At 37.4% G+C, this 23092-nt stretch overlaps 1 protein-coding gene and 1 non-coding gene across 2 annotated transcripts in view; one reads left to right on the forward strand and one right to left on the reverse strand.

Moving 5' to 3' along the window:
* LOC131431240 (forkhead box protein fkh-2-like) overlaps window positions 1-23092 on the forward strand; it is a 63204-nt gene that overhangs the window by 21249 nt on the left and 18863 nt on the right. The gene's annotated exons all lie outside the window — the stretch shown is intronic.
* Trnad-guc (transfer RNA aspartic acid (anticodon GUC)) lies at window positions 9289-9360 on the reverse strand. Its single transcript has one exon. It is a non-coding gene; the product is annotated as a tRNA-Asp (tRNA).

Here is a 23092-nt window from a genome sequence, read left to right on the forward strand (position 1 = left end):
TTTTCCTGTTGAGTTTTACCAGTAAACACTAGAAAGGATGTTTAAATTTATTTCAAATCAGCTTTAGCAATTTTCGGTTTATCAGTTTTCTTTGGACACATATTATACTTAACATAAATGGAGAAGAAAAAAGATACAAAACGGTCACAAGGAAAATTCTAAATATTTGTTTATTCTTATTTTTCTTATTCACTTTAATAAACAAGCATTCGGAATGCCGCTCATATTATGATGATTTGTAACGAACATCCTTAATTTTGAAAGGACTGAATACGTTCTTTTTCGCCATTTCTGCTTCAAATCTATTTCCAGAATATAAAACGCGTACGTTTTCAGAGCATATGTTTCCATATTACTCAAAAACCTTTTTTTACGAAGTCGGCTCGTTATTTGGAATTTACAACGTAAAAAAAGTTTACGTTAGTTGGTATTTACTTCTTTAAAAAAAAATAGCGTAAGTAAAATAAAATCACGTGAACGGAGGTGTGTTGGGTGTTTTTGTTTCAGTATAATTATTGTTTAAAAAAATCATATTATCATTCAAAGGACAATCCAAAACACGCAAAAACGTTTCGCAACGGGACTAAAACTTGTCCAAATTGTAGAGCCTTGATGGTTGGTTGATGGTAAAACGAATCGTTTGCGTTTTACTAAATCGGTGTCCGGTTTCCGGTTCTGGATGTTGGTAAAATCTCCAAAACGGAACTCACATATTTTCACTAACTTACCAATGATATGAAAGATTATTGGACTCGAACGTCATAAAAGTTTATCCGGATTCAATTACCGAGTCTGGTATTGTAGGGTGTTAGTGTTTCACTTCTTCTTTTAAAATGACCGGAAAAAGTGATCAAAAATTTACTACATTTACAGTTATGAGAAAGGTGCCATTACAACACTAGATGGAGTCAAATTGATTTAACGCTGAATTTATGATACAATATGTTTATGAAACAATAATGTTTAACAATAATTTATGAAATTTAGAGGTGACGCAGATTATCTATGACACAACGCATAAGAACGTAATTCATCAATTAACTTATTTTTATAAGAGCGACCTAAATCTGTCCCAAACACTCCCAGCGTTTCACGCCAACGTTTGAAATTACATGTTTGAAAAATACATACACTTGAAAATACAGAATACATGTGAGAAAACAACAGTAAAAATGTGTCATTTTTTATACTACACAGAAAAAAAATGATGAAATTTACATGACATGTAATTTAAGGATACTTTGAAAAAGACATCGATTGAATAAAAAATTTGACTGAAAACCATCATCGATGTAAAAGTTAATTAGAATACCTTGATTTTTCAATGGATTGTACAACTTATTTATTTTTACGTTTAGTTTTGCTTTTAAAATACCTATATTGAAAAGTAAAGATCTGAGGAGTAACTTTATATTCTATTTCCTGCTCCAAATATGTGCATGAAAATATATGTAAATATTTTTATCTGTGTAGATTATGTTGGTCTAAGGCGATGCAATTTTACACGATATTTTCTAAATGTATACATAAACAGTTACACAGAAAGAAAAGATGAAACTTACACGACATGTAAACCAATAGTACTATTAAATAGACGTCAGTTGAAACGAAAATCTGATTTAAAACCATGATTGATGTAAAATTACATTGAAATGCATTTACTTTTTCATTGAACAAGGCTGTATATTTACAAATCGCTTAGTTTTGTAATGTAACTTTCCATTCAATTACCTGCTCCAAATATGTGCATGAAAATAAATGTAAATTCACAAAATATTTTTATCTGTGTAGGATAGATAAATGAATCAATTTGATGCTTATTGATCTATAGCATATATCAAGATATTTTTAAATTGCTGAGCAGTATGCCCTCGTGTTGAAAAGTATACTGGCAAACACGACATAAATTCATTCACAAAAGAAAACGAAAGTTAAATTCATTGTACCACGTAGTTTTCTATTGCGTGCCCGCAGTGTCTCTATTAATTGAAATGTCGACAAATGTCGCACGAGAACATGTCGAGAAAACGAACCATGTGAAAATATTTCACCAATAATGTGTTCACCTAAAAACAAACTCCTTGATAATAGAACGAATAAATCTAATTATATACTTTACCCATCTCCGCTGAAGAACCGCTCATTCATCTGTGACTGTACCGGAGGCATTCGAATGATTATACAACAAAATTCTTTATTTTGCCTATGCCCAGCAAATCACCCCGAGTGCCCCCTGAGACAAGCTCGTAAATTCGGTTACCACGCTGCTGGTGTGATTTCGGTCGCAATTCATTGGACGGTTTTGTTCGAGTTAGGTCAGAGAAGCGCTGTTCTAGAACAACAACAAATAAGTAGTCTAGATTGTACAACAAATCAAATTTACGACCAACCTTTCTGTTCCCCAGTGACGGGATTCGTTTCAGTGGGCTATCGAAAAATCACTGAATCTGAAGAAAAATTAAATCACTTCATTCATGCAACGGTTCAGTTATTTAAAATAAATAAAATTTTGGAAATGATTTATGAACCCCGGAGCACGCACGGGTCACACCCGCCCGCCCGGTCGTAGCAAAACTACAAAAATAACGGATCAATCGTCGGCAGCCTAATCCTTGGTTGTCCTATTCCGCTAGCTACTTGCTTCCTAACGACTCAACTGTTGGCCACTTCGAGCAGCACGAGAGTTAATAAGAAAATAAAACATCCATAAAGCTAAACAACAACAAAACTGACTATAAAATCAAAATGTTTATACGAAAAAGCAGCTAATCACCAGGCGCCCGCGCGTACTGCATTGTCAGCTGGTTGTTTGAAATGTTCGTTGTTCTTCCGCGCGTCATATTTCGCAGCAGGCTAGCAGGACGGTTATTCGTCAAAACGGGGTAGCCATGATCGTGGAAATGAATAATCTTACTTGGGATTTGTGTTCTGTGCTTACTAAGATGAACATTTTCCAATGACATAGTGCAAAGCTGTCGTAAATCAAACAAAGTCCTAGCGGTCACCGTGCACGGAACCAGCCGTGATGGCAACACAGCTAAAATATTAGTTGATTTTTTTCTGATTTCGATTGGGTAAAATTTCGAACAACAGAACTGGTGGTCAAAAACTATCAATTTAGTTGAAATTTTCTTGGCAGCTCAGCGAACACATGTCAATCCAATTAATAATCTACTGGATTGAAACGACAAATTTGCCAATTTGTTTTAAAAGTTTTAGTTGTTTCAATCACTTAGCTTTTTGGCCTAAGTGGTCGCAGGGTTTAATTTACCTCGCGCTTGAAATATGCTGGGCCGATAAATCCTAAAATAGGGTAAGGGCTCTCTATTTCATCTCAGCTCCAATTTCCATCTCATTCCTATTTCACATAATTACACCACTATTCAATGTAGGATGACTTTATGTTTATTCAATGATAAAAGAGTTCTGAAATTACCTGATGAGTAATAAAAGCAATGAAAAATATGAGATGAAAATTTACACTTAATACACTTGATTGGGCTTTGTTTTCATCTCATTTCGTATCGCAAGGTTGCCAAGTTTTCTGATAATGTTGAATAAAAAAAAATTCTTTCTTCTTTAAATTATCATCAACAAGTATTTTTTGGTATCAGTGACATTAGTTTAATTATATCATTGATATTTATCTATATATATATATATATATATATATATATATATATATATATATATATATATATATATATATATATATATATATATATATATATATATATATATATATATATATATAAAAATGCAGAGATCATTCTTTGATTGAGATGCTTTTTTTTGTTTGATCAGTTTTTACCCCCACCGGGTTCGTACATCAAAAAAATTAGGAAAACTTACCGGAAAAGTGGGAAAAACCAATAAAGTTATTTTGTATGGACAATGGAATTTTCCACTGAAAAAGTTGCCAATGATTGCTAGATGATCGATAGGTGTTTAGCGCATAACGAGTTGCATAAGTGTTTGGACGTCGAAGAAAGGAATACTAGATCGTTGAAAGAATCTTTTGGCGCGCAACGAGTTGTTTTGTGTGAATTCATGTGGTTCGTCATTTCGAGCCACGTGCTTAATTGGGTATCAACATTATTGATTGCCAAATGATTCAATGATGGAACGCATATGAGTGTTCTAGCTATACCGTAAACATGATCAAAAGTTCTGATACTGTTTACCAGAAGATGCATTGTGTGCAATGTAATCAGTTAGTTGTTTATTGTTGGTCATCGTAGGCGTTAGTTGAACAAATCACCTTATAAATAGAACGATTTTTGTACGAATCAATGATAAGATGCTGCTGTTTAAATAATGAGATCAATCATAGAGGTTTGCTTTGAATTTAGCATGCTTAAGTTCGTTCGCGTCGGGTAAATTCTGGTGGATTGGAAACCATTAGTTGTGAGATTTTATGCATTGACTCGAACGATAAGCTGAATACTGGTACAATCACTCCTTATATTCACTCCGCTATAACAGAAGAATTGCACATTATTTTCATATAAAACTTTCTGATATAGATTCTCAGTGCCGAACTCCACCATTCATTAATTTTAGTTGGGGTACTAAACAAAATTATGTGGTGTTGACTAATGAGATGACTATTGATAAAACTATTAAACGAATGCAGTGTTCATGTAAAAGTTAATGGATACAATGTTTAAAAGAATGGTAACTTGAACTTTCGAATATCCAAAAATTACTCATTTTATCATTCGATTTTTTAACAATATCAAACTAACCATAGTACTCAAGGAGGAGTAAGGATTTGAAGATAAAGTGCGGAAAATTCGACTTAACAAGGTTCATTTAAGTAAGAAGAAGATTTCTCGCATCTAAACTTTTACCGTCTACCAGAGGAGTCGAACTTAGCGATGCGAAACATCCGAGTCTCTGATATGTTAAATTTTTTTTGCCCACCACACTCCCCCACAACAAAAAATTTACTAAATAGTTACTGACTGACCAGAAGTCATACATTAAAAGTAAAAATAAAGTTTTATCGCTAAATTGTTAATGGAAATTTTTTCCTGTGATTGTCACGCTACGAACATTCATCAAACACGATTAAATAATATCACCAGACTAGCGAGAAGTGACGAACTACAAGTCGCGAGGGCAGCTTTTGTAAATTTGTTCTAATCAATTTAAAGTAGTCATCTCAGTTATTTTTGCTTCACTTTTTATTCCATATGTCGAAACCATAGTCTGAGAGAGATCAACAATCGCTATTCGATGCACTGACTCAAAAGATGATTCGCGGTGCATTCGCTTTATTTTTGCTTAACAAAAGCTTTTAACATATTTACAATTTTTTTTATGAATTCATCGCAGCCAAGTAATCAGTAAAATAATGGAAAGATACATTAACAGCATAACGTTTGACAATTCTACTGTCCGAAAACATAAATTAAAAAAAAAAACGGGCGAGACGAAGTTCGACGGGTCAGCTAGTATATAAATAAAACAGTTTCGGGTTCTAATATTTCCAAATAGAGCGTGCTAAATACTAATCAAATAACCATTGTGGCAAATCTAGTAGCACTGATTTCTTTCCGCTATATGTCACCATAACACTGTTAAATGTGTGCACAGCCGATGAGTGCACAGAGATGCCAGATATTTTCATAGAAAATATGTATCTGCTCTATCTGTTTTCGCTAATAAAATGAATCAAATTCAAATTCAAATCAAATTCAAATTGGTTTTAAATTTTAATATAAATGTTTATCAGTGTTCATCATCAGACATTTGCACAAAAGATTTCCATTTTAACATGTGATTTGTCCGTTGATTAATAAACTTTTAAAGAAGTACTGTAATCAAATACTTATAGATACTCAGAGAGAAAAGTCTAACGTTTTACTTCTCACTTTTTATGAACCTTTACCAATCTGTATTGAATTTAGAAAATCTGTAATCTGATTTAACGAACGCGAACGCAAAAATCTATACAATACAGATAAATCTGTATGAATGGCATCTCTGGTTCTATATTTTGTTTTTAGAAAAGCTAATGCCTAATGTAACAATTATTTTCTGCTTTTTTTAAAGTTCTCCAAATTAACTGCAGAGTAAAATTTTAAATTTGAAACGATAGGTAATAAAAACGATCCAAAAAATTTTAAACGTCGAAAAGATTCCAAACTGTTTTTTTAATATCGTGTGTTGTGTCATAGTTGGCATTAGGCCCTTTTTAAGGAAAATTCTGACATTTTGTCTTTTCGTTCACACGAGAAGTTGAACTCTGAAACATGTTAATATGAGGGTTGTTACCTATGTATTTAGCCTAAAAATGAAAACAGTATTATATATGATCGGGAATGGTTTTATTGTTTTTGCAAAATATTTCACAAATGACCAATACATTTTTGCATACCCTTGAACCAATTGTCATAACATTTTTTTCACTCTTTTTGGGGTACCCCCAAAACATGGTTTTGAACACTTCAACAGCTTCTTCAGGAGTATTGATTCTCTCATTACGGACGGGAATTGACGGTCTTACGATCCTATAAAGCAACGGTAGCGATATGTCCGTTTATACCGAAAAAATAAAAAAATAATAAAATAATTTTCTTTGAAGTGCTTTGAGCGCGAACAACTTTTGTTGGATTTTATTCCTCTTGGAACACCCTTACAGTCGACTGCTTAGTTTAGTTTCGGACTCATATGAGTAAATCCATGTTTCATCACCTATTTAGATGTTATACAGAAAATTTGAAGCACCACGATTGATTTTTTCAGCAGTCTTTTTTGAACAATTGTCAAATTATGTGGGATCCAACGTGAACAATTTTTTTACGACTAAATGTTCGACCTTCTTTGGATTCATCGGCAAACGAACTACGACCACGATTGAATTCGTTATACCAGTTTATTTACAGCACCATAGGATGGTGCTACACTACCAAAAGGCGAACTAATGTCGTTTTCGTTTTTAAATTGCACTACACCGGTGTAGCGAAAGCTGCACCTAAACCGTTCGTTTTTACCAATTGCACTACACCAGTGCTACACTGTTTCTGCACCGATACCACTGGTGTAGCACTCATCAAAAGTTTGGTGTAGCTCTGTGCAATGGAATCGTTAATTGTAGTCAATGGTTACTGTTTATGTTTTCGTCATTTTTGTTCGTTTATTCATGCCTCAGTGTAGCACTGCACCGGTGTAGTGCAAATTAAAAACGAAAACGCCATAAGTTGATAATCGTAATAAATCATCGCACGAAAATGTTCACGATTCTTTTTAATTTTTTTACTGAGGTAAAATTTTCAACTCACTGTAAACAAAACAAATAGCGCTCAAATGACAGAATGTTCTGAAGATGGTAATGGTTAAAAATGTCAAACTTTATTATGGAAACGTCAAACCCATGATGGAAACGTGTTGCCGAGGCTAAATACATTACACAATTACAACCGGCCATCTCTGAAATAGACGAAATGTCGTTTTTCATTAAAAAAAACAGGTGCAAAAAAATTGCTCCGAAAGTGTTTGTTTTTGTGCGGTTTAAATCAATGAAACTGGGTCAAACGGTATATTGCCTGCCTCCGGACCTTAGTTCAAAAGTCGCTTTTCATGGTGATTGCATAACCTTTCTATATGGGAAAGGCAAAAAATATGGGAGACATTCGGCCTCTTCCGGCATAACAATTCGTACTGGGACTATTTAACAGCAGTCTTTTTAAAAGCTTCTATCTGACCCGTTTGGGATTTTCTTCTTTTTATAGTTTGTCTCATCAGTGCATTACCAGTTTATGTTGAACCCCTAACGCCACCTAACAGTTCAACGTAAATCGCTAAGCAGACGAAAATTTAATACTAATTTTGAGCCAATTTGTTCTGAAGCCAACAACAACTTTGAATAGAAACTGCAGGCGGACCATTGCAAATAGAATATAATTTTTAACTCCACACGATAGTGGAAACTTTTTTTTTCGTTTACTGTTACGACTAGTTTTCAGCGATTACCGAATTCTGTAGAATTCCTCTCCGATGTGAATGTTTGCAGGTTAGTTATTGGCCATTATAAAAAAATGAAATTTCATCCTTAAGCACGCTAAGTTGATGGTTAGAATTTATGTTCAATATTGAAGAATTCGAAAGTAGTGAAAATGCTTAAGTAGTCATATTGACCTATCTTTCAATTTAATTATGCACACAACGAATGTAAATTTGCGTCGCAAGAGGTGCAAATTAAAGGAGCATCGCGATTTACTTAAATTTACATCCAAAAGAATGTAAATATTAATCATTTACAGTTTATAGAACTGAATTACAAAAACAGAACTTGAATTTACATGTTTGTGAGTAACATTTTGTTATCATCCAAGAAAATACAACTTGCATGAATTTACTCCATGCATAATTTTCATTTTTGAATAGTACTAGCAAATTGGTTTTGGATGTTAGTTCCCAATCGTTAAAGATTGCGATTTTGAATGAGATTTTTGCGTATGTGGCGTAGAATAATTCTCGTAAATGGAGGAAATAGAAGGAGGAAGTAATTGAAATAAATTGTATTATCTGAGTTACAGATGGAACTATTTTCAATGTTTTAATAGTATTAATTTTTGTTTTGCTTTAGAAATTCTATTTAAATCTCATTCAGTTTTCTCTGTTTCATTTTTATATTTTTCCTTCTTATAAACAAAAAATGCTGTTGATAATAGTTTGTTATCTTATTTTTATATCTCAAATAATCAGAATGAGTCACTACTTTGAAATAGTCAAGAAATATGAAAAAGTAAAAAAATCACAGAGATCACAGCAAATTAAATTTATTTTTGAAATTGTACACTTTTTCTAGATGTATTTTTAATTTAATATGGCATTTTCAGTGAAGGAGTTTGAACGCTTTGTGACAAAATTTTTTCCATTTAGTTTTGTGAACATCTAGTGTTATATATTTGTGGAATATTTGTGTTCGCCTGGAGAACCAGAGATTATCCCACAGGCCCGGAGAGGTGGTAACCTTATGTGACATACCGAATTAGTCACTACTTCTTCAACTACTATGATCATGCGAAAACCAACAAAAATGTTAGTTGAATCCATAGCTTTTTAGTTAAAACAACCAAAACAAGAAGCAACAACTGTTGCAATTTTGTGATTGAAGGGTTCTGCGTGTGCTATCATAATTTTGATAAACCGACAAATTATTAATTCGAGTATGTGACCGATAAATTATTCCGATTCGAGTATGTGAAATTATAATTCATGATATTTAGAAACATTATCATCGTAACTAATAGATTAGAAAAAAATAAAAAAATCTTCCTCCCCGACGGGGAATCGAACCCCGGTCTCCCGCGTGACAGGCGGGGATACTTACCACTATACTATCGAGGAACTGATGGAGAACGAGTGATAAAAGAGCATTATAAGTTTGGTACTGGAGGGAGGAACATTTGACGTTCGTGAACGCAATCTCTTTCAGTGAAGTAAAGAAGGAGAGAGAGAATGAACAACACTGAGAAGAGGATGGTATATAAATAAACCTGTCTTTCACTACCACGATTTATTTAGAAATGAACCGCAGCTGTATTTGATGGGTGGGGATTGTTACGTACACATGTAGAGCATATTTTGTGTAAGGTAAATTGAATACGATGCGTATCCTACGGAATCAAGCGGGTATGTAATGCTTCTAATGGACGGAACAACGATTGTTCATCTGCCTATGACTTCAAAGCAGCTGATAAAATCTAAGTTGTTAGAAGAAGACAACCTGAGGAACACATTCGTTGTTTTGTTCATGGTAAAAAAAATTTTCTCAAATGCCGCATATTTCAACGCAACTGAAAACTTCTGCATCGTTCTGATCGATTGCCGAATGCAGCAACAATTCACCTTGGAAATGACGACTACGAAGACGACCGGCATCAATGGGACTAGCAGCAGTACCAGCGCTTGTCGGCAACTGATTTGTGAAACCATATGATGAATTACTCTTGCCGTCGGTGGATCGTAGTGAAACGGTGTTGTTTTGGCCGAAAATATACAATTATAAACTGCTATAGCTCATTTAGGGCCTCTCCCGTAGGAAAAGGAAAATGCATCAAAATGCACACACCGGTCCGTTTGTATGTTTGTTGAAGGACGCGCAGGAAAATATACGGTTGGACGTAAATTTTCAACAAATTAAAACGGTATTAAATTTTTACTGCCACTTTGCACTACACTCAGATGGAACTCGGAAAATTTGAAAAACGACATCAGCACCGCCGAACAAAACAGGCGAGAAAAGAGGATGATGGTTAGTATCATAAAGTAATCATCACGGAACTCTGGTCGTAAGTCATCTGGTGCTGGTTCGGAATCTCTGACTGTCTGTCTGTCTCTCTCTCCTTGGGTGGCGACAGGTTTCCCATCGTCTGTTCCGTTTGGATGTAAAATTGGAAAAACGCTGTTGTTAAATTGTACAAGATTATCTATGAAAAATTAAAAAGTGTGAATATATTTTAACACTTTGTCGTTTCACCAAGTTAAATCAAGACGGAAGCAGAGATTCATTTATAATTAGGCACTATTTAAATTTAATCCAATGCGTTGGATGCTGAGCGTGGGATCCCTTTTCTTGTAAACGTTGACTCCTGATTATCTATTTCAATTTGCAACCTGTCCGATAGGCAAAAGGCGGAATATATCTTGTTTTAATCTCGGGAATACATTTCTCTGCTATGACAATTGTTTGTTATTTTTAGGGTTTTCCGTTCACTGAATCATAATTTAAACTCACATTTCACCACCGTATCTCGTAAATTGTGATACACTTTCACACACCGGAGCGCAGTTCTTTTGGACTTCTATGACTCTTCGCCCGAGCTTTGGCCGAAGATTGAAATCACCCAGGCCAAAACTGTTGACATGCCGGGATTAGCTGGCCCGGGTGTGCAACGCAAACGGCAAGGAAATTTATTACTTGGCAGGGTCTATATGGGTTTCTCTTGTTCTCTTGCTGTAAGGGGCAACGACAGCGGTTAAAAACACGGGACGGCTTTTCGCCAACTGGCAGCTGCTGCCACCGTCGTTGGCACCGGAGGGAATCGGTCTCCTCCACGTTCCTTCACGGTCTCTCGAGAGCACTGGAAAACCTAAGAGGAGGAAGAAGGTTCTAACTATAGAGCAGTATTGTTTTAAAATTGTCACGGACATTAACACACTTTCCGGGGTCGATTTAGTGAATGAAAGTGCTAACAGGGTCGGTGTTCTCGATGAGCATTCGTGTGTTAGATCTTTCGGCCGATGAAAAGGTACCTACGATGTAAGTGCACTTTAAATATATTAACAAAGCTGCACGGATTTTTACATGTATTATAGCTCTAACAAAGTTAGTCGTGAGAATTTATGTAACACACCATTTAAAATGTTATTTGTAATCTTCGTTACAGTAAATGCTATTCAGTAAGAAAAACGACTGATCGCTGTCCTGTGGACAGGGCCGTTGCAAAGATAAGCTTAGTGAATTAAAAAAAATCACTTGCTTTGAAGCAGTATTGGCATCTCGTCCTTACAAGAAAAGGATGAAACTAGTTATTCTATTTAATTAGATAATGGAGTACCTCGAACGAATTCGTCCCGAAACTCTTCATGCTGGAACTGTCAGTGATTGTCGAGGTGCCAGTATTACTATGTACAAATTCACATCAATTTTGTTTTAGATTTAAAGGCAAGTTACTACTATTTGTGTTAGTACATCGGATCCTCCACCAATTGCAGATACACTTTTGTACCCGTGCATCTCCGACTTTGATGAATCTTAAGAATATGATATGGGTGTAAAATACTGTACTGCTCGATATGATGAAGAGTTGAAGAGATTAGTAAACCCGACTATTCAACGCTACGAAATTCTCGATGATATCAATGACGATGCTGACATCATACACCACAACTGAGCGAAAGAGACGTTGTCGTGTAATTTACGACAGGGGTTGAAGATTTGAAGAATGATTAATCATTTTATGAACGACAGTCAATGATCTCGTGAATTGTTGAGTAAATGATTTTAATTAACTTTCAAACTTTAAATTAGCTATTATAATCGTTTTCTTACAGACAACCTGTTCCCTTTTTTTTTATTTTTCTAAAAAATACAAATGACAGTGCTTTTCAAACTCTCATCAGAAACCGTATTAATAGCGAAAACCGCGTGAATAAAAACCGTGTTAATTCCGGAATCCGTGTAAAAAAAGCCGTGTATAAAAAAACTGTGCGAAAAAATACCGTGCAAAAAGAGACCTTAGTGTATTTATCAACTAAATTACATTGTTAGGTGGGTTTTTCGATATTCATCACCGTTTCCACGAAAATTTATTTTGAAAAGGAAAATACCACAAAACCGTATCAAAATATTCATTCTTCGGAACCAGTCAATTACACTCTTGGGACATGGCATGATATTGAACACATCTGAACATTTTTCCTAGAGACGCTCCTACATAAAACACCATAAACAGAAAAATTATTTATACCCAAACAGTTACTGTTGCTCAGAAGATGTATTTTGCTTTATTCGTCGAAAAATTTAAGGATTAGATGAAAACGCTAATTTATGGATAATGCAAGTAATTTTGCAAACGGTTTTTATAAAAACAAGTTGAAAAAGACTGGATAAATTAACGTCAATTTAGAACCAAGGTGTTTTAATTCACATCAGCATTAGGACGTCAAGTCAAAATAGTTACCTTAATTTTCTCACTTTTGGACGACCTCTGGTTTAAAGCGAATTTAACAAGAATATAGCAGCATGATGTACCTTATGATCAAAAAAGAACCGGAATTTTCATTTTAAAATTCCCGCGATTGTCCAATCGGTAAACTTTTATTCTCTCAACGTTGGCAACACTTTTATATACATTCTGTCAAATTTTGACGCATATCGTACGATTAGTTTTTGTTTGGCGTCTATACAAAGAAGTTGAAAATTTTTCGTGTGGCGATTTTTACAATGGATGAAAATTTAGAATAACGGCTCGCTTTCGAAGCGCCATTCGGTCGATTGTTGTGCGGTTTCGACGTCATATTCATAGATCCACACCTCATCACCAGTTATGATGCATTCGATGAATGTGGGGTCACTATCTGCGTTGGAAATCATCTCTTTGGCCACATCAACACGACGCTGTTTTTGAATGAAATTCAGCTTTTTTGGCACCAGCCGAAAAGCGACGCGTTTCAAACCCAAAACATCAGTTAAAATGTGTTCGGCTGATCCATAAGAGATGCCCAACAACACAGCAATCTCTCGAATCGGTACAGAACGATTTTGCTACACGATTTGCTTCGCCGATCCAATGTTTTCCTCAGTAACAGATGTTGTTGGGCGGCCAGGGATCTCATCATGATCCAAGCTTGTACGACCACTGTTGGTCACACCCTAAAGATTTTCCGAAATTATTAATCCATTTATTATACGAAGATTATAAAATTCCTATTCATGACAATTTGATTATTTATGATATATTCATGATATTCATATGTGTAACTTACGTTTACTGCCTTAATAGTCTGTGCTCGTATAATAGTAGCAACTTTGATCCAAACTAGTGCGCCTAATGTCATATAATTCATTCATGATCAAATTCAATTTCAAGTAGTTTAATAACTCACCAACTATATAATTCACAACGGTTTTTCTCGGCTCAATGTGATAATTATTTATACCAAACCCGGCGATCGTCATTCCTTTCGTGACCGTCGTATCGATCGGATGGTAGTTTGCATTAGAGCAGCTGTGCGTTAATCCATTCTAATCCGTTTCAAGGTCATTTAATATCAGATCTTTTGTTCGTGAGCTTGTGCAGTAGATCAATACAGTATAAACAATAAATACCGTTAGACAGTGCCGGGTGCTATTGTGTTAAAACAATAAGATCAGTGAACCGACGTTCAGTGTGGTGCCGTGAACCGCTGCTGTGTACATATTAATTCTCGGAGGTCGTAACTAACGCTTGGCCTCAGCGGCCGAGTTGCTACGGATCATTAGCTAAGTATAATATATTTTTCCCTTCGTGTCCCTTTATCGTCTTATATTTTGACTCCCCCTATAATTTGCGCGGAACCTCAACCGCGCTATGGCAAGTCCATTAAATTCTACCCTGCCCCCCGAAGATAAAATGGAAACAGATTCTAAATCTGCTCCAAATAGTAAGACTCACCGGGTTAAACAGTATCCCGAAGAGCCTTCACCCTCGGCCGGCCTTTATGTGGTTTATTTTCGGACCAAAGAGAAGAATAAACCGCTTAATATTTTGAAAATATCTAAAGACTTGGAGTCGAAATATGCAACATTGAAATCTATTTCAAAAATTCGTCCCGATAAGCTCAGGGTCTCGTTGACCAGTCTGAAACATGCTAATGAGATCGCTCGAAACGATCACTTTACGCGGGACTACCGCGTTTACATACCAGCTCGCGAAGTCGAGATAGACGGAGTGATCACGGATCCAAGTCTGACATGCGAGGACATTCTCAAACATGGGGTCGGATGTTTTAAAGATCCCTTGCTTAAGAATGTCAAGATACTGGACTGCAAACGTTTGCATTCAGTATCGATCGCCGCGGATGGGACAAAGTCTTATCCCCACTCGGACTCGTATCGGGTGACCTTCTCCGGCTCGGCTTTGCCGAAATTCGTTCTCCTGGCCAGGGTTCGTCTACCTGTACGACTTTTCGTACCACGGGTAATGAATTGCACTAGTTGTCAACAACTAGGACACACAGCTTCCCATTGTGGAAATCGGCCCCGCTGCTCGAAGTGTGGAGAGAGTCATGCGGATGGCGTTTGCGATAGAGACATTGAAAAGTGTCTTTACTGTGGGGCGGCCCCGCATGACCTCACAGCATGTTCTGCGTATAAATTGCGTGGAGATCATTTGAAACGATCTCTCAAGCAACGATCAAACCGCTCGTTCGCAGAAATGCTGAAAATCGCCACACCACCTGAACAGAACCCCTACACCTGTTTGTCTACGGACGATTGCGACTCTGACGATCCTCAAGAAGGTACATCTTCAACTGTCCCTCGTAGTTTTAGGAAGAGGAAAAATATATCATCTCCTAAACTCCCTAGAAAGGGTTCGAAGATATCTCTTGAAGGCCCTCCAAAAGTAACAGCAGAAGGAAGTGTTGGTAAAAAAAACGAAAAGAAGAAGCCAAAAGCTCCTAGTTCCGGAGACTTGAAATCGGAGAAAGAATATCCAACACTTCCGGGGACACCCAAAACCCCGAAAGTCCCCAAGGAACCAGAAAACACATCAAGTGCTGGACTTGTAAAATTCAGCGACATTGTGGACTTTATATTTTCCGTCTTCAACATTTCTGACCCCCTAAAAGGTATTTTGATGACTTTCCTGCCAAAAGTTAAAATGTTTTTGATGCAGCTGACTGCAAAATGGCCCCTCCTCTCAGCAATCGTTTCCTTCGATGGCTAATTTTTCGAACGAGGTCAAGGATTCGATCACTGTTTTACAGTGGAACTGTAGAAGTATCATCCCGAAAATAGATCCTTTTAAATACTTAGTAAATAATCTGAAATGTGACGCATTTGCATTGTGCGAAACTTGGTTAACTTCTGATGTATCACTAAACTTCCACGATTTTAACATTATTCGCCTGGATCGAGATAATCCCTACGGAGGAGTACTTTTGGGGATCAAAAAGTGCTATTCCTTCTTTCGAATTAACCTCCCCTCGATATCAGGTATTGAAGTTGTCGCATGTCATGTCACAATTAAAGGCAAGGACCTTTGTATTGCTTCCATCTATATTCCCCCTAGAGCCTCAGTTGGGTACCACTGGCTCAGCAGTATCATGCAACTTCTTCCCACACCGACGTTAGTTTTAGGAGACTTTAACTCTCACGGTACGGGATGGGGTTGTCTTCATGATGATAACAGATCAGCTATGATCCATGATATTTGCGACAACTTCAATATGACAATCTTGAATACGGGAGAAATGACACGAATTCCCGCACCACCAGCAAGACCAAGTGCGCTGGACTTATCCCTCTGCTCGACATCGCTACGGTTGGATTGCACGTGGAAGGTAATCCCTGATCCCCACGGTAGCGATCATCTGCCTATCGTAATTTCAATCGCCAGCGGATTAAGACCATCGGAAACAATCAATGTTTTGTATGACCTCACACGAAATATTGATTGGAAATGCTACGCAATATCGATATCTGAGAAACTAGAAACAACACAAGAACTTCCTCCGGAGGAAGAGTATACGTTTATGGCTGGCTTGATTCTCGACACTGCGATTCAAGCTCAGACGAAACGTATACCCGGCGCGAATACTAACATTCGTCCTCCCAACCCGTGGTGGGACAAAGAGTGCTCATCACTGAACGCGAAAAGATCTTTAGCATTCAAAAAGTTCAGAAAATATGGAACACCTGATAATTATAGAAATTACGCAGCGCTAGATAAGCAAATGAAGAACTTAGTTAAAGCAAAGAAACTAGGTTACTGGCGACGGTTTGTTGACGGATTAACAAAAGAAACATCGATGAGCACTCTTTGGAACACAGCCCGACGAATGCGCAACCAAAACACAACGAACGAAAGCGAGGAATATTCTAACCGCTGGATATTCGATTTCGCTAAAAAAGTATGTCCTGATTCTGTTCCGGAACAGAAGATATCCCGCGCCGCGACTTCGAATACAAACGAAACACCGTTTTCGATGGTAGAGTTCTCACTTGCGCTCTTGTCGTGTAACAATAAGGCCCCGGGGTTAGACAGAATTAAATTCAACTTGTTGAAAAATCTTCCTGACTCTGCCAAAAGGCGCTTGCTGAATTTGTTTAACAAGTTCCTCGAGGGTAATATTGTTCCACACGACTGGAGACAAGTGAGAGTTATCGCCATTCAAAAACCTGGGAAACCAGCCTCCGATCACAATTCGTATCGGCCGATTGCTATGCTTTCCTGTATCCGGAAGTTGTTCGAAAAAATGATTCTCTTCCGTCTAGACAATTGGGTCGAGACTAATGGTTTACTTTCAGATACACAATTCGGCTTCCGCAGGGGTAAAGGAACGAACGATTGTCTTGCGTTGCTCTCAACCGAAATTCAAATGACATTTGCTCGTAAAGAACAAATGGCATCAGTATTTCTAGATATCAAGGGGGCTTTTGATTCAGTTTCTATAAATATCCTATCTAAGAAGCTGCACCAGCATGGTCTTTCGCCGGTTTTGAACACCTTTTTACATAATCTATTGTCCGAGAAACACATGTATTTTGCACATGGTGATTTGTCGACAATACGATTCAGTTACATGGGTCTTCCTCAGGGCTCATGCTTAAGCCCCCTTTTATACAACTTTTACGTAAACAACATTGATGAATGTATCAACACATCTTGCACGCTAAGACAACTTGCCGACGACAGCGTTGTGTCCATTATAGGACCCAAAGCTGCCGATCTCCAAGGACCATTACAAGATACCCTCGACAACTTGTCGACATGGGCTCTTCAAATGGGTATCGAGTTCTCTACGGAGAAAACTGAGCTGGTCGTATTTTCAAGAAAGCGAGAACCAGCACAATTACAGCTTCAACTAGGGGGTGAAACCATAGCTCAGGCCTTCACATTCAAATATCTCGGGGTCTGGTTCGACTCCAAAGGCACCTGGGGATGTCACATTAGATATCTGAAACAAAAATGCCAGCAGAGAATCAATTTTCTTCGCACAATAACCGGAACTTGGTGGGGTGCAAACCCAGGAGACCTGATTAGGCTGTACCAAACAACGATATTGTCCGTAATGGAATATGGATGCTTCTGCTTCCGATCCGCCGCGAACACCCATTTCATTAAACTGGAAAGAATTCAGTATCGTTGTTTGCGTATTGCCCTAGGTTGCATGCAGTCGACTCATACGATGAGTCTCGAAGTGCTCGCGGGCGTCTTACCGTTGAAAAACCGATTCTGGGATCTCTCATATCGATTGCTAATCCGATGCGATATCTTGAATCCGATGGTGATTGAAAACTTCGAAAGGCTTGTCGAACTCAATTCTCAGACCCGTTTTATGTCCTTGTATTTTGATTACATGGCTCAGAATATTAATCCTTCTTCGTTTGTTTCCAACCGTGCTCATTTCTTGGATACTACTAATTCTACTGTGTTTTTCGACACATCCATGAGAGAAATAATTCGTGGAATTCCGGATCACGTGCGCCCTCAAGTGGCCCCAAATATTTTTTATAATAAATTTAGAACAGTCAACTGTGAAAAGATGTTTTACACTGACGGATCAAACATCAACAGGTCCACAGGCTTCGGAATCTTCAATCAGAACATCACCGCTTCGTACAAACTCAGTGATCCGGCTTCAGTCTACGTCGCAGAATTAGCTGCTATTCAGTACACCCTCGAGATCATTGAAACCTTGCCCAAAGACCATTACTTCATTGTCACGGACAGTCTAAGTTCAATAGAAGCTCTCCGGGCAATGAAGCCAGGAAAGTATCCCCCATATTTCCTGGGGAAAATACGGGAACATTTGAGTACTTTATCTGAACGGTCTTATTTAATATCGTTAGTCTGGGTCCCTTCGCATTGTTCCATTCCGGGCAATGAAAAGGCAGACTCATTGGCTAAGGTGGGCGCATTAGAAGGTGATATTTATGAAAGACCAATCTGCTTCAATGAATTTTTCAGTATCTCTCGTCAGAAAACTCTCGAAAGTTGGCAAACTTCATGGAGCAATGGCGAACTGGGACGATGGCTGCATTCCATTATCCCTAGGGTATCGACGAAACCTTGGTTCAGGGGGATGAACGTGAGTCGTGACTTCATTCGTGTGATGTCTCGGCTCATGTCAAACCATTACACCTTCAACGCGCATCTCCGGCGTATTGGAATCGTGGAGAGCGGTCTCTGCGCTTGTGGTGACGGTTATCAGGACATCGAGCATGTCGTATGGACGTGTACGGAGTATCGTGACGCCAGGTCTTTATTAAAGGACTCCCTAAGGGCCCGAGGTAGACCACCTGAAGTTCCGGTCCGAGATGTGTTGGCTAGTCGGGATATCTCTTATATGCTTCTTATATACCAGTACCTCAAACACATTAATATCCAAGTGTAATCTGTTATACCTCGCTCAGAAAGTATAATCTCCACCTACAGGTTCGACACTAACATCCGCTCGATTCTCTCGATCACCGTCCCTGTCCACCATCTTCATTGTAACTAACAAGATCTTTTTTTGTCACTAACTTTTCGTTCCCCCCTTCCATGTCTCTTCACCATCTCGATGGCAACTAATTAGATCTCTGTAGTTTTCAGACATTTTGTTTCCATACCCCCTATTTACCTCGGTTTTCACAATATTTACTTTTTTTACTTTTTTTATTTTCTCATCTCTTCGTAACATCACCATCACCGCCTACGGTCCTACGCTCCAGACGATGACCAGCATGCGGGCCACCCGCCGGGCCTTCGTAGCCTGGGGGTGTTTCCCGCGGACCCACACGGACCGAAGGATGCGGCCAACATGGACATTTGCAAACGCCATATGGGAGACCCTCATGCAATATCCAATTCTCCGGCATTACATAATGATACTATTCTAGTTTTAATATAGTCGTAATTAAGATTAGTAAATACCCTTGGCATCTTAGAGCTTAAGCAGTGTGCCTTAAAATTGTATTATAATATTGAATAAAAAAAAAAAACCCGGCGATCGTGTTCACCTATTGTAGTTTTAGAATTTAGGTTAGACTTACAAATATAACTTTTTTTAAGTTCGTAATTTTTGCTCTTACCTAATATTAATATTTTCACACTGTATCTACTTTTTATAAATAGTAGAAAAGCTTAGGATAGGTAGAATCAATTTAATAATATACAATATATAAGACTATTATATTCGCTAACACGTTTTATTGTAGCTCACTGATACGGCTCCTCTCGATCGTTGATCAGTCGTCGTCAGTGGGGATCAGTGAAGGTAACGATGCATCGCGCATATCATTGTATGTGTAGACAAGATATTGAATGGTAGGTGCGTACGAACTGTATTGTTCGTAACAACCACCTTTGAAGCGTTTATACCACTCGTATGCCTGTGTTTTTCCTAGACACGATTCACCAAAGGCGTTTTCTAACATTTTCAACGTTTCGGAACACTTGAATCCATTTGCAACACAAAATTTGATGCACGCACGTTGTTCTAAATTTTCCTCCATCGTCACACGAAAATTTTTCAACTTCTTTGTATAGACGTCAAACAAAAACTAATCGTACGATATGCGTCAAAATTTGACAGAATGTGTATAAAAGTGTTTTCAACGTTGAGAGAATAAAAGTTTACCGATTGGACAAACGCGGGAATTTTAAAATGAAAATTCCGGTTCTTTTTTTATCATAAGGTATGTTCGAGTTTAATGGCGTTATCAAATTGCACTACACCAAGTAATAAATATAATAAAAGTTTCCATTGCACAATGCTTCACTGATATTTTTAATGATTGCTACATTTACACCAGTGGTATCGGTAGAGAAAAAGTATAGCATTTGTGTAGTACAATTGACAAAAACAAACGGTTTTACACCGATGTATTGTAATTTAAAAACGAAAACATCATAAGAAAATCGCTCCGACAGAATTAGAATCAGTATCGAACCGACTTGCACTCGTTGCGGTTCGATAATGTCGTAGAGAAGGATGTTTGTGCATTTTCAATGTCATCGTGATCGGCCGTGTCTTGTACACAACTCTGTATTTTTTTTTTCGAAAAAATCGATTTTTTTAAACGATACGTATTTCGCGATTTAGAGTGCCTCGGGCGCCTCGAGGAACATTCAAAAAACTTAAAACGCGTTTTTTTTTTTCGAATCCAAATTTTTCATCACAAATTCAAGCGCAGATTTCAATCTATAGATAGATCCATTTCATTAGATCCATTTTATTAGAAATTTACCTGAAAGCAGTGATGAAGAGCAAACGAAACTTCTCCCCTCGCACTGACAATTTCAACGAAAGCTCTTCTCTTTTACATATGACACCACTGTTGAATAAAGTGTGTACGCATCATGAGTTCGCGTGTTTATTTTCTTATACCTCTAGCACTGAATCGCACCAAAATGCTAGAGAATAGCTCTCCAACTCTCTGAAGTGGATGCAGATATTTTCACAGAAGTGTACACGCCGGTGATCACTCTGGTGTACGGTTTGCGTAGAAGAAACGTGGGGCACCCTAAATCAGCAAAAAAAAAACAATTTATCATTGAATTTTCGTTTTTCCTTGCCATAATTTGTTCTCTCGCACATGCTTATTTCTACCAAAGACATCATATTAACAAATATCCAGACATTTCCCGAACAAATAATTGCCAACATTCTTTTTTGCGAGCATGGCGCCCTCAGGCGAGTCCGCATCGAATCTCTTACATAGAATTAGGGGAGAGAAATGTCAAATTCGTACGCGCCAAAATGGCAGCACTGCGCACCCATACAATTGACATGATATGTTGAATGTGATGCTGTGCGATGGCGTTGCTGAACTGAAGATTGATTTCTCTTCAAGCACAAGCACACACTCAAAGTCTGACTAATAGATACAGAGAAGAAGTGCGCTTTCCTTTTGGTGTGGAGCATACCGAATGCATCTGCTGTGTAGAAATAAAACTTACACACTGGTGTATCACTCTAGTGAAATGCCATCACTGCCTGAAAAGATACACTTTTCTGTACAGAGGTCGACGGAAGCCGCCAATTTGAATTTCAGCATGATAAACGTATTTAAGAATAATAAGCAAATTTGACAATCAATAGTTACTGATAGTTTCCCACAAAAAATATCATGTCGAAGTATTTTTTACAAAATCTGAAAGAATTTTGAAACACTCCCACAGTGGTCCGAAACGGGAAATTAGCGTGACAAAAATATTTTTACTATTAGAAGACACACAAAAGTTGTTTATAATCAACTGGCGCTCCTTTTGATGAAAAAAGTTATTAGGGAGGTCCTCATTTAGATTGAAATCTGAAATCTAACATTCTTAATTAAACTTAAAAGTGATTTTGTTGTACAATAAAGTTGTAGTTATTTTGAGCACCTCTCTAGCTCTTCATTTCATCGAGTTACATCAATTTTCCCGAATAAAAGTAGGGTGCCTCCTGAAAAATCACTTTTTTGTTCTAACTTTTTTGTGAACCGTTCTATGGAAAAGTTATCTTCAGAAAAGTTGTTAATCATTGCGCACAATTTTGCTCAGTCAAGCTTTTTCATATGAGCTACCAGTAAAAAGTTATGATTGTTTTACCTTTTTTTATATATATAAAAAATAGGTATATAATTCGCTCAAACTTTCGAAAATTTTTCCGAGGCCCGGAGGGCCGAATTACATATACCAATCGATTCAGCTCGACGAACTGAGCAAATGTCTGTGTGTGTGTATGTGTGTGTGTGTGTCTGTATGTGAGTTGTCAACTAAGAGGTCGAGATCTCAGAGATGGCTGGACCGATTTTGATCAAACTAGTCGCAAATGAAAGGTCTCCCCGTCACCCAAAACGCTATTGAATGGTTTTGAGATCGGATGTTTACTTTTTGAGTTATACGAAGTTTTATGTCAAAATTTTTAGTTTTTTGACAGTATCTGTCACAATTGACCTTAAAAACAGAATATGTTTTCAGACTTAGATTCTGCACGGCAATACCTATCCAACAAGCCATAGATTGTTAAAATCCGTCCATTTTTAACGGAGATATCGAAATTTTTGTGTAAGCGACTTTTCCCCCTATTCCAGCAGTAGGAGTTTTGAGCGCTGTATGACAAAGAAATGCTTGGGAGCAACGGAAAACACTTTTTTTTTATACTGTTACATACAATTGTTTCTAAGTACCAAAAAGACTGTGTACAGCATCTTTTTTCATGGAATTTAGCCTCGGACCGATTTTAGCACGGCTCGTTTTTGGCAACATAATCGTTCGAATATGACATATATAAACCAGATGATGGCAGATTTTTTTTAATTATATTGTTTTAAACTACTTACAGCAATAAATGCTGGAAGAACATAACACCCATATACCATTCGAATCAGTTCGTCGAG

The sequence above is a fragment of the Malaya genurostris genome, chromosome 2 (assembly GCF_030247185.1).
Source record: "Malaya genurostris strain Urasoe2022 chromosome 2, Malgen_1.1, whole genome shotgun sequence".
Taxonomy (NCBI): domain Eukaryota; kingdom Metazoa; phylum Arthropoda; class Insecta; order Diptera; family Culicidae; genus Malaya; species Malaya genurostris.